This window comes from Kogia breviceps, chromosome 1 (genome assembly GCF_026419965.1).
Source record: "Kogia breviceps isolate mKogBre1 chromosome 1, mKogBre1 haplotype 1, whole genome shotgun sequence".
NCBI lineage: Eukaryota > Metazoa > Chordata > Mammalia > Artiodactyla > Physeteridae > Kogia > Kogia breviceps.
In genome coordinates, this window is record NC_081310.1 from 100,627,023 (window position 1) to 100,638,815 (window position 11,793).

The window sequence follows — 11,793 nt, forward strand, 5'->3', positions numbered from 1 at the left end:
CGAGGTCTCAAGAATTGTGCTCAATTGTGGGGATTCCCACAAGGGCCAGCCTGGGGGACTGGGGTTGGAACTGAGCAGCAGGAGCCTTCTGGGAACTGGGGCAGATCGCTTAGGTCTGTTCATCAAATGAGCAGAGCTGCAAATGCCCTTCAAACAAGAAACAGTGCTCTGCTGGCTTCTCCCAAAGAGTGATCAGATTTAAAAAGAAAGACCGTCCCCCCAAAGGAGCTCTCTATAGAAAGTGCTTTGAAAACTCAAAAAAAAAGAGAAAAAAAGTATTGCTATTATTTGTTACTTTTCTATGGTAGAACCTGGATCTATGTTTCTAAAGCAGAAAGCCTCAGAATCAAATGCTTGTGAGGCATAAAGTGTAATGGGTGAAGGGTAAGAGGGAGTGGTGAGGACTGTGGCAAATGGGTCGAGGACAGGCCTTCATTAAGGAGGCCAGCACTACTCTCCAGCCCACTGCTGAGAAGAGGAGAGCCTGGCCTCGATGTATCCAACCTTCTGATGGTGAGGAAAAGCCAGAAATTCAGATACTTACATAATTTTTTTCACATAAGGAATCATAATTTTAAAAAAATGTGCCAGCTAAACCAGCTATACATATGAGTAGTACTTACATGTGCCAAAAGGGATATAACTGCCTTGCAGGGTTATGAAGAGGAAAAAATGAGGTAGAATAGAAATAACTGTAATTAAGTTGTGAATATGCATCAGAAAAACCTATATACATAATAAAAACAATAGGTCAGAGTCTACTGACAAACTGTATTTTCCAAAGACGATGGCAATAATATCTCCTATCCCACCTGCTATTTTTATTATGTAACCTTGACACTCCTTTCGTCAAGTGGTGGGGGCTACTTTCCCTCCCCTTGAACATGAGAAGGACTTTATGATTTCTTGAAGCCATAGTACGGTAGAAGTGACACTATGTGGCTTCTGAAGATAGGTCACAAAAACACCATGCAATCCTGCCTTGCTCTCTGGGGTGCTCGCTTCTGTAGCCCAGCCTCCATGCTATGACAGAGCTCAAGCAGCCTGTGGAGAGATCCATGTTGAGAGGAACAAGCCCACACACCCAGCTGGGCTCCCTGCCAGAGCCAGCTCCACCTTGCCAGCAATGTAAGTGAACCATCTCCAAGTGGGTCCCCCAGCTCCCATCTGAGCAGCCCCAGCTGAGACCATGTCGAGCAGACATGGTCTGCTCAGGTCTGCCTGAATTGCAGATTCACAAGCAAAACAAATTGATACTATTATTTTAAGTCACTAAGCTTTGTCTGTTTTTTTAAAAATAAATATATTTATTTATTGGCTGTGTTGGGTCTATTGGTGCGCGCAGGCTTTCTCTAGTTGCAGCGAGCAGGGGCTACTTTTCTTGCAGTGCGTGGCTTCTCAATGCGGTGACTTCTCTTTGTTGCGGAGCACGGTCTCTGAGTGTTGGCTCAGTAGTTGTGGCGCACGGGCTTAGCTGCTCCATAGCATGTGGGATCTTCCAGGACCAGGGCTTGAACCCGTGTCCCCTGCATTGGCAGGCGGATTCTTAACCACTGCACCACCAGGGAAGTCCTCCCTTTTTTAAAAATAAATTTTGGGTGGTTTTTTATATAGCAACAGATAACTGGAACAGGGCCAAAAATTAAAATTTTAAGCCAGAGACATTCCTAGAAGGGTGAAGAAAGAGACCCAAGGCCAACTCAGGAACTCCTGAAGCACAGGAATGCAATTTTTAGGTCAAAAGGAAAAGGTGTTTTTTTCCTGATTTCCCAGGCTGAGACAGGACCCACTGAGACAAATAATGGAGGGGAATGGAACATCTGAGCTTTAATTCAGTGCCAGGCTGAGGAGGGAGTTGTAACCCTTCCACATCTGGGTGTGCAATCAGTTCACATCCTTTTCAAGTTTGAAGACTGAGCATTTTTATTTACCATCTAAGCCAGTTCTCCTCAAACTGGCTTAGATGGTAAGTACCCCACACACTACTCCCCACAATCAACTTTCATAGACGGAGGTCTGGGAAGCTGCATTTTCAACCACTTTCCAGATGGTTCTTTTGTACCAATTTAGAAATCTATAGTCCACTCACCTCCCATGTAACCCTTTCAGATACATTCTTGGAGTTTATTTCTTGGGAAAGTGCTTATGGTTTGTTTAACATTTAAGCAGCCCATGGCTTTGTCAGGGGAAGAAGCAGGTGTTTCAGGCAGTGGCCCTGCATCCTCAGGGACTGGATATAGTGGGCTTGGCATTCCGCTTGAAGAGGTAGAGGGAAGGGGGCATCCTACACAGGTGGTGGGTGAAAACTCAAAATGAAATAAAGTCAGAGACGGCTGTGTAGCAGAGCTTCTTCCGCTGGCAGAGACCTTTACAATTCCTCCCACAAACCCTCCTATAACCCCACTCTTAATCCACAACAAGTCTCTTTCTCAGTCCTGACTGCCACCTAGAAGTGCCCACCCTCCAGTAGTAGAAAGAATTTAGGCTGCCAAGAACTTAAGCTAAAAGTTGGAGAGTATGTGATTTTAGTAAAAAAAAAAAAAAGATAACTGAACATGTTGTTAAAATATTTTCTCTTGAAGCAAATGAAGACATGGAATCTAACATGTGAAGGCCTGTTATGTGCAGGGTGCTTTCTAGTCACTACAGGGGAAAGCAGATGGGCCCTTTGCATCAGACAAAAGTTAGAAAATGTTATATGCAAGTTGTAAGAATATGTCTGTAATATTATCCTATTTCTATAAAAAGTGTCTATGTAGCTCTCTGCTGGTGTATTTAACAGATAATCTGGAAAAGGAAACACCCAACTGATCATTGTGGTTGCATCTTGGGGTGGAATGGAAGTAAAGGCAGTATGAGATTATGATGAAATTTCCCTGTCTAAAATAAATGTCTGTAAAAAGTTTCCTTTTACTTTTTACTTTTTTACTTTTGGTAATGGTAACATATTAAGAAAATATAATAAGAAATACTAAGAAATGTAACGAGGAAAAAAACCATAAGAATTTATAATTTGCATATAAAAATGCACCTATTTTAAGCCTATGCTTTGGTTTGGTGAGTTTTGATAAAAATATATACCCTCCAGAAAACATAGGCAGAACACTCTATGACATAAATCACAGCAAGATCCTTTTTGACCCATCTCCTAGAGAAATGGAAATAAAAACAAAAATAAACAAATGGGATCTAATGAAACTTAAAAGCTTTTGCACAGCAAAGGATACCATAAACAAGACCAAAAGACAACCCTCAGAATGGGAGAAAATATTTGCAAATTAAGCAACTGACAAAGGATTAATATCCAAAATTTATAAGCAACTCAGGCAGCTCAATAACAAAAAAACAAACAACCCAATCCAAAAATGGGCAGAAGAACTAAATAGACATTTCTCCAAAGAAGATATACAGATTGCCAACAAACACATGAAAGAATGCTCAACATCATTAATCATTAGAGAAATGCAAATCAAAACTACAATGAGATATCATCTCACACCAGTCAGATTGCCATCATCAAAAACTCTAGAAACAATAAATGCTGGAGAGGGTGTGGAGAAAAGGGAACACTCTTGCACTGCTGGTGGGAATGTAAATTGATACAGCCACTATGGAGAACAGTATGGAGGTTCCTTAAAAAACTACAAATACAACTACCATATGACCCCACAATCCCACTACTAGGCATATACCCTGAGAAAACCATAATTCAAAAAGTGTCATGTACCAAAATGTTTATTGCAGCTCTATTTACGATATCCCGGACATGGAAGCAACCTAAATGCCCATCAACAGATGAATGGATAAAGAAGATGTGGCACATATATACAATGGAATATTACTCAGCCATAAAAAGAAATGAAACTGAGTTATTTGTAATGAGGTGGATAGACCTGGAGTCTGTCATACAGAATGAAGTAAGTCAGAAGGAAAAAAACAAATACCGTATGCTAACACATATATATGGAATCTAAGAAAAAAAATGTCATGAAGAGATTAGTGGTAGGACGGGAATAAAACACAGACCTACTAGAGCATGGACTTGAGGATATGGGGAGGGGGAAGGGTAAGCGGTCACGATGTGAGAGAGTGGTAGGGACATATACACACTACCAAATGTAAATTAGATAGCTAGTGGGAAGCTGCCGCATAGCACAGGGAGTTCACCTCTGTGCTTTGTGACCACCTAGAGGAGTGGGATAGGGAGGGTGGGAGGGAGGGTGATGCAAGAGGGAAGAGATATGGGAACGTATGTATATCTGATTCACTTTCTTGTAAAGGAGAAACTAACACACTATTGTAAAACAGTTATACTCCAATAAAGATGTTAAAAAAAAATATATATATATATATATATATACCCTCCAAACATCACCTCAGTCAGGATATAGAACACTTAAATCACCCAAAAAAGATTTCCTGTCCCCTCACCCCTGTCCCAGGCAACCATTAATCTGCTTTCTACCATTATAGATTGTTTTTGCCTATTCTAGATTTCATATAAATTAGAAGAATAATACATTTTTTTCTCTTTTGTATCTAGCTTCTTTCATTCAGCATGTTTCAGATTCATTCATGTTGATGGTATCAAGTTTGTTCCCTTTCATTTATGAATGGTATTCTATTGTATATAACAATTTGTTTATCCATTCAGCAGTTGGTAGACATCTGAGCTGTTTCCAGTTTGGGACCATCTTACATAGCATAGAGTCGTTATGAACACTTGTGTACAAGTCTTTGTATGAGAATATGTTTTCATTTCTTCTGGGTAAGACCTAGGATTGGAATTGCTGCATTCTAAGGTAAATGTATGTTTAATTTTATTTAAAAAAAATAGATGCTTCCATTTTGATGTAGTAATTATTCTCACAATTTATTCTAAATAAATAATCATGGAGGTACATAAAGATTTAGCTACCTGGATCTTCATCACAACACTGTTTACACATTTGCTACAATTTAAGGTACAGCCCTGCTATGGAGTACCACACAGCTATTGAAATGGCTATTTCAGGCTTCTAGTTCAGGTTAAGGACTTAGCATATGTATTTATCATCTGAGACTCCTCCATTAAAATAACAATAAAGGGATTAAAATGGCATAAACCGACAGTAAAGAAGAAAGCAGGAAAGGGGCCATCAGCAGACAGAATTTTCAACAAATTCCTTGGAAACAGAAAGAGCTGGGTGAATACTGATGAATACAGCAGGTGGATGGGCTGCAGGCAATGAGGGCTCAAGTCTGTCCAGACACTGAGAGATGCCTCAGCCTGGTAATGAAAAGGATCCCAGAAAGCAGGAAGGGAAAATGGGCTGAAAACCACTGAAGTTCTATATATGCAGCAGACAATACCTCTGTTTGCCCAGATTAGACATTAGGTTCCAGTCACTTTCTCTAGGTCAAACATTAGAGAGCTCCTTTCTGAAGAAATTGTACAGACCACCTGGGGAAAATCAAGCTAGCCAATATAGAGTTTGGAAGTCCAGAGTGGAGCCTTCGGCATTCCCGTCTTTAAGAACCCTTAACAAGAACAAAAAAACTAGCTTCCTGCCAACTTTCCCTGGAAAGGAGCCTAAGAGGCTCTGCCCATGCTCTTCAAACTTCCCATTAGCCTCCTACTGCCTCAACCTCAAACTTTAGTAGAAATGAAAAACCGAGAGTAAACAGATACAGAGGAAACTTGGCGATAGGAAAAAGTACAAACAACAACCACCACCAACAAGCAAACATGATTCTAGAGGAAATAGAGACAATTCATGGAGCAGGAGAGGATTAAATAAACAAACAAAAGAAAAACTTTCAAAAACCTCAGAGACAAATGGGAAAATACATCACTGGTAAAATAAGAAAAGGGTGCTATGAGAAAAACAGAGAACAAGATACAGTTCTTTGAAATTAAAAATATACTTGCCAAAATAATAATAATAATGTTAGATGATGAAGTTGAAGAAATCTCCCAAGTATAGATTTTAAGATTTTAAAACAAAAAATGCATGACAGACAATGCAAAAGACATAATGGGATGATCTAGAGGTTTGGGATCTAAATAACAGGAATCTCCAAATGAGAAAATGTTAAAACAAAAGGAAGGAAGTTATAAAGGAAAGATGGTAAATAATTCTCCAGAATGAAGAAGGGCATGTGTCTTTGAACATTAGGGCCCATGGAGGCGCAGCACAACGAGTGAGAAAAGATCCACACCTGGACATGATCACCAAAAACTCTCAATACAAGAATAAAGAGCCGATACTACAAGATTCCAGAGAGAAAAAAACCAGATTCTACTTTGAGAGATATGATGTTTGACCTGGAATTTTATATACAGCCAATTTATTAATCAAGTGAAAAAGCAGAATTAAGGCATTTGCAGTAGGAAATTACTGTAAATTTTACCTCTGTATAGTTTATCCTCAGGAGTGACCCAAGGATATATTCCAGCAAAATGAGAGTGTAAACTAAGAAAGAGGAAGATATCAGGGTCTTGAAAAGAGTGACTCTGATCATTGAAAGCAGCAAAGGGAAACTGCAATAATGGCAACTGTGCTGCAGACCCAGAGAAAACAAGGGCAGGAAGACAGGGAACTGCAGGGAGAGGCTTCTTGTTTTGTTTTGTTTTGTTTTGTTTTAAAAGTTTTCAGGGAGGAGGTAAAAAGGAGAGAAATAGAATCAATAGAAAAATAGCATGATCGAAATGAAAGCTCGGAAAACATGATATGAGGCTAAGGTAAAGGAAATGGATGGAATGTAAAAAAAGAAAATAAATTTGTTCCAGAAACATTCTCTGTTGAGTAGGGACATTGGTCCCATAAAGAAATGTGGTCCTAGTTCACTACTTTGACCTGCTGTGAACTATGTTTACATTGGCAAAATAAAATAAACACTATTTTCTGGCCTTCTACTCTTAGAATCAACCTTAGACAAATATAAACAAGAACAAAGTTGTCAGAACAAAATGTAAAGTATGGAACAGGCTGACGGAGGTGGGGAGGTGGAGGAAGGAAAGGAGGGAGTGCTGTCCTTACCTTATGAAGTGAAGAGTAAAGAGATGCTATCTATAGTTGATGGAGAGGGAAATGGGGCCTTAATTGTGTTCTTTGAAGTTGAAGAGGGGACCTGGGGTTAAGCTCTGAAAATAGTCATCTAACTATATTTAGAAGAGTCGGTTGAGGAGATAGGAGCGGGATAGAAATGAACTGATGCCTCATCTATTACAGAAAGAAATAATGAAAGCATTGAATTTGCTAAATAAATAAATAGCTTCTTCTTTAGAAATAGGGAGGTAACCCCCAAATAAATTCTAAGTAGAAACACTTGGACTTCCCCGGTGGCGCAGTGGTTAAGAATCCACCTGCCAATGCCTGGGACATGGGCTCAAGCCCTGGTCCGGGAAGATCCCACATGCTATGGAGCAACTAAGCCCGTGCACCACAACTACCGAGCCTGCGCTCTAGAGTCCGCGAGCCGCAACTACTGAGCCCACGTGCTGCAACTACTGTAGCCCGCGCGCCTAGAGCCTGTGCTCCGCAACAAGAGAAACCACCATAATGAGTAGCTCCCGCTCGCCGCAACTAGAGAAAGCCCACGCGCAGCAAGGAAGACCCAACACATCCAAAAACAAAAAGAAATGCTTTGAATTTGTCTCAGGGGAGCAGGATTGTGGGTGGGGAGAGAGTGGTGGGGCAGGTGACTTGTTTTTCATTATAAGGTCTCTGGTATTATTTGATCTTAAATTATCTGCATACATTACTAATTAAAATCTTTAATGAGGAATTTCAGAGATAAGTAGTTTATAAGACTGTGTAGAACATAATGGCCTGAAAAAGTTAGAGGGGTATAAAGCAAACTCTTTATAATGTATACATATCTACATCTTCCATACTAATTAGCTTTTTACCCATAATTTTAAAAAATAACTTTTAAAGAATAATCTCTTAAGTTTCTCCATGGCAGCACCAGCAGTCGGCGGCCTTCCACCAACCTTCCCAAGCTCCATGACCCTCTACAACCATGTATCTGAGCCAGCTGAGCTCTCTCTCACCCATCTCTTGTGCCCAGATTATCTTAGCTAGGGAGTTACTAAGGGATGTCCAGATATGAAGATCTCTGGTCTTCAAAACAAACTCACTTGTGAATAATGAAACGGAGTAGGCATTTCACTATAACATATCCCATATTCGGATAAAGATACATAGAATAGAGCTGTACACGAGAGTTGGAATTCACTCCATTCATCTCGTTCATCTGTTCAGTGTATAGATGAGAAACCGAGACCCAGGAGGTTACGTCACTTGCCCAAAGGCAAAATCCAGACCTGATTCCCAGTCTTTTGTCTACAGCAGACTTTTAAAAGAAAGATAATTAGGGTGTCTCAGGTCTCTGGGTTACAGGTAACAGAATCTCAATTTCAAAGCCAAAGGAAAAAATTATCAGAAAAATACTGGAATCCAAGAGCAGGCACTGCGGCTCGTCAGGGAACAGAGCAGAGTGGAGAAAGCCCACAGGATCACAAGCAGCTTCCTTTCCTCTGCCTCTCTCTCTGCAACTGACTGACGAACACGGCTCCCAGGCTCTACCCCGAGTGTGTGGGACAGTCCTGAGGGGACAAGGATGGGTCCTGCTGGGCAGATAGAGGGCCTGGGCCAGTGTAAACCCAAGGTGAGGAGGGAGCACACTTGGAATGCTTTAGCATGGGACAGGCGAGAAGGGGAGGGAAGCGAGAAGCTCTGACATGTGTTGAATGCTTCTGGGCTGTGCATTCTGCTGGGGACATGGTTAATACCGTTCTCATTTTAAAGGCAAAGGACTGAGGCTTGGGGCAGTTAAGCACAGACAGGGCTGCTAAGTAGCAGACTCGTAACTGGCTCTGCTTCCTCTTAGTATAAGACTCTTTCCTTTACCCTTCTCCTCTATCATATGAATTGATCCTGTTGGCACTGGGGGCCCTGTAAGAAGCCCCACCTCTCCCACTTGCCACTCTTTGGGAAGAGCTACGTGCTAGCTGCTCAAAGCCGTCAGCGCCCTGGGCTTCTTGCCGTGTCCTTGGACCGGTGCTGAGTAGCGACTTACCCACCTCTTGCCTTAGTGGCTCCATGCATCCCCTGGCACCGGCCTCCATTCAGAAGTGTGCCTAGAGGCAGCTCATACCTCCCAGAGCCAAGTGTAGTTTCTGGAATGGAGCAAGCTTGTTGACATCATATTGGTAGCTTGAAATCAGACATCGTGGGAGGATTTTACAGCATGGAAATGGACAGATGCCACCAATCAGGGCTCTCCTCCACTCCCAGCTTGTTGTTAAATATTTATCGGCGCGTAACTGTCTCCATCTGCCTGCTTCCTGCCTGGAAGACTATTGAAGATGTTCACATGGAAGCTTGCACTTAATGTTCAATTCTCCCTGTCTTTATATATATTTAGCAGGTTGTTTAAAAAAAAACAACAACTTTGTAACCTTGAATGCTTCAAATCAATTTCAGTGGTAACTCTAGGCCAAAAGCTTAAGAGAACAAGTGGATTCTTTGTGTAACTCAACCCCCCAGCTTAGCTGTAATGCTTAAACCCCCTTGTTTTCCACACTCACTGCTGTGCCCTTAGCTCAGGCCCTTATCTCTCATGGAGCCTATAGCTGGGACCTCCTGTCTGGTTTCCCTGCCTCTAGCCTCCCCCTAGTCTACCCTCTATATCTCTGCCCGGTCAATCTTTAGAAATCCCTGCCTCCACATTGGCTCCAAACACAGTTCAAATTCTTGACCTGGCTCTTAGCCTCCCCCACCTCTCACTGCCATTGGGCCCTTTATTCTCCAGGGAACCCAGATGATGAAGTGGACAAGACTGGCCTTTGCTCCTGTGCAGTTCCTTCTCCCTAGAAGGCCCTCTTCCACCCCATTGCCTCTGAAACCCGGTTTCTGTGGTATTTCATCCACGTTACTGTGTGTGCCTAATCCCTACTGCCCGGCCAGAGGTGACCTCAGTCGCTTCGGACCTCTTGGAATACTTTGCTTGAGGCTCTCATGTGTCTCTCACAGCTGTGACTCCTCCGAGGTGGACAGGACACCATCACCCTCTACATCACTGCAACCCAAAATACGGTCCAGGCAGCACCCTGCGGCCCATTAGAAATGGAAATTCTCAATCCCCATTCCAAGCTGAAACGAATCAGAATTCTGGGGTGGGTCGAGGAGGGAGCCCTCATTCCCATGGACTTTTTCTACTTGATGTCCTTTTTATGGATGCTCCTCACTGTATCATTTTATTGTTAATACTTGTCTCTGCTCATTCAGGTTCTAGCAGTCTTACCCATTAGAAGGATCACCTCAGCAGGGCTCTAGGTGGTGGCTCCTCCATTCACCCCAAATTATGCTCTTTTTCTGTATTTCACAGGCCTTGAATACTCCCTGTGTCCCCAGCCTCTACTGAGATGTGGGCCTGCAGCTCCATTCTGCATTCAGCTGGGTCCACTGTTCTTCCTCCCTGCACAGGTGTGAATTACATTCACTTCTCAGAACATTGGCTGCAAAGGTCATCTTCGAGGTCAGGCAGTTCTATTATCAGGTAAGCTTTGTATGCAGCTGCTCTGTCCAGCCCAGGGCAAAGTCAGGGCTTCACAGTGGCTAAAGCCACTTTCACTGAGAAAAGGCCCCTCGGTCCTCCTCCCACCCCCAATGAAGGAGCTCTCTCTGCCTGGAATCACATGTGGCTACCGTAAGGCCCAAACCCTAGAGAACTAGGACAATCTCTTTTTTGTTGTTAACTTTTTATGTGGATATAATTTCAAAGTTAAGTATCGTATAAATAGAAATTCCATATATCTTTTACCCAGATTCACTTATCACTTACATTTTGCTCCATTTCTTTTATTGTGTTATTTTCTCTGTGTTTTTTCTTAACGATGGGTTGGCCAAAAATTTCGTTCGGGCTTTTCTGTAACATCTTACTGAAAAACCCAAACAAACTTTATGGCCAACCCAATATTTAAAAGCAAGTTAGAGACTTGTGCTCCTTTACCCCTAAATATTTCTAAGAACAAGGACATTCTTCCATACAAACACAGTACAATGATCAACTTTAGGAAACTTAACATTGATAGAATACTATTATCTAAACCACAGTCCAAATCAAATTTCATCAATTGTCCCAGTAATGTCCTTTCCATCTATTACTTTTTTCCCAGCCCGGAATCCCATCAAAGATCAACCATGTATTGCATTTAGTTGTCTTGTCTATTTAGTCTCCTTTAATTTGGAACAGTTCCTTAGCCTTTCTTTCCTGACCTTGACATTTAAGGGCACTAGCCAGTTATTTGGTAGTCTGCCCCTGAATTTAAGTTTATCTGGTGTTTCATGTTTAGATTTAGATATGCTTTTGGGGGGCAGGAAAATCACCGGAGATGATGTTATATCCTTCTCAGTGTATCTTAGGGGATCCATGATGTGGGTCTGTCCCAATAGCATTGATGGTAGCTTTGATCGCCCTAGAATAGACAGCCTCTTTGTGAAGGCTGCCCTCTGCTGGCCATTTTCAACATTGCAGCTGCCGTGCCTCTGCGGCTATGGTTGAGAAGAGGTCAGAAGCCCTGAAGCACAGACCTTGACCCCTTATTGCTTGTGATACCTTGGGAAAGTTATTCAACCTTACTGAACCTAGTTCTCATCTGTAAAAAGAGGATGACAGCCCTGCTTCCCTTACAGGGTAGTTGAGTGTGAAAGGGTCCTGCAAAAGGGGTCAAGGGTGTTTTAAACTAATGTCTGTAACCGGCTGCTACAACTCCTGCACAGGCCCAGCCCTGAGGTCCCCGAG

General features: G+C 42.1%; 1 protein-coding gene across 1 annotated transcript in view; it reads right to left on the reverse strand.

Moving 5' to 3' along the window:
- The window catches only part of BCAR3 (BCAR3 adaptor protein, NSP family member), a 236,700-nt gene extending 227,484 nt beyond the window's left edge, over nucleotides 1-9,216 (reverse strand). Inside the window, exon 1 of the mRNA XM_059069871.2 lies at nucleotides 9,071-9,216. The gene's annotated coding sequence lies outside the window, so the exon portion shown is untranslated. The remainder of the gene's footprint in view (nucleotides 1-9,070) is intronic.
- Between the last annotated feature and the right edge of the window lie 2,577 nt (nucleotides 9,217-11,793).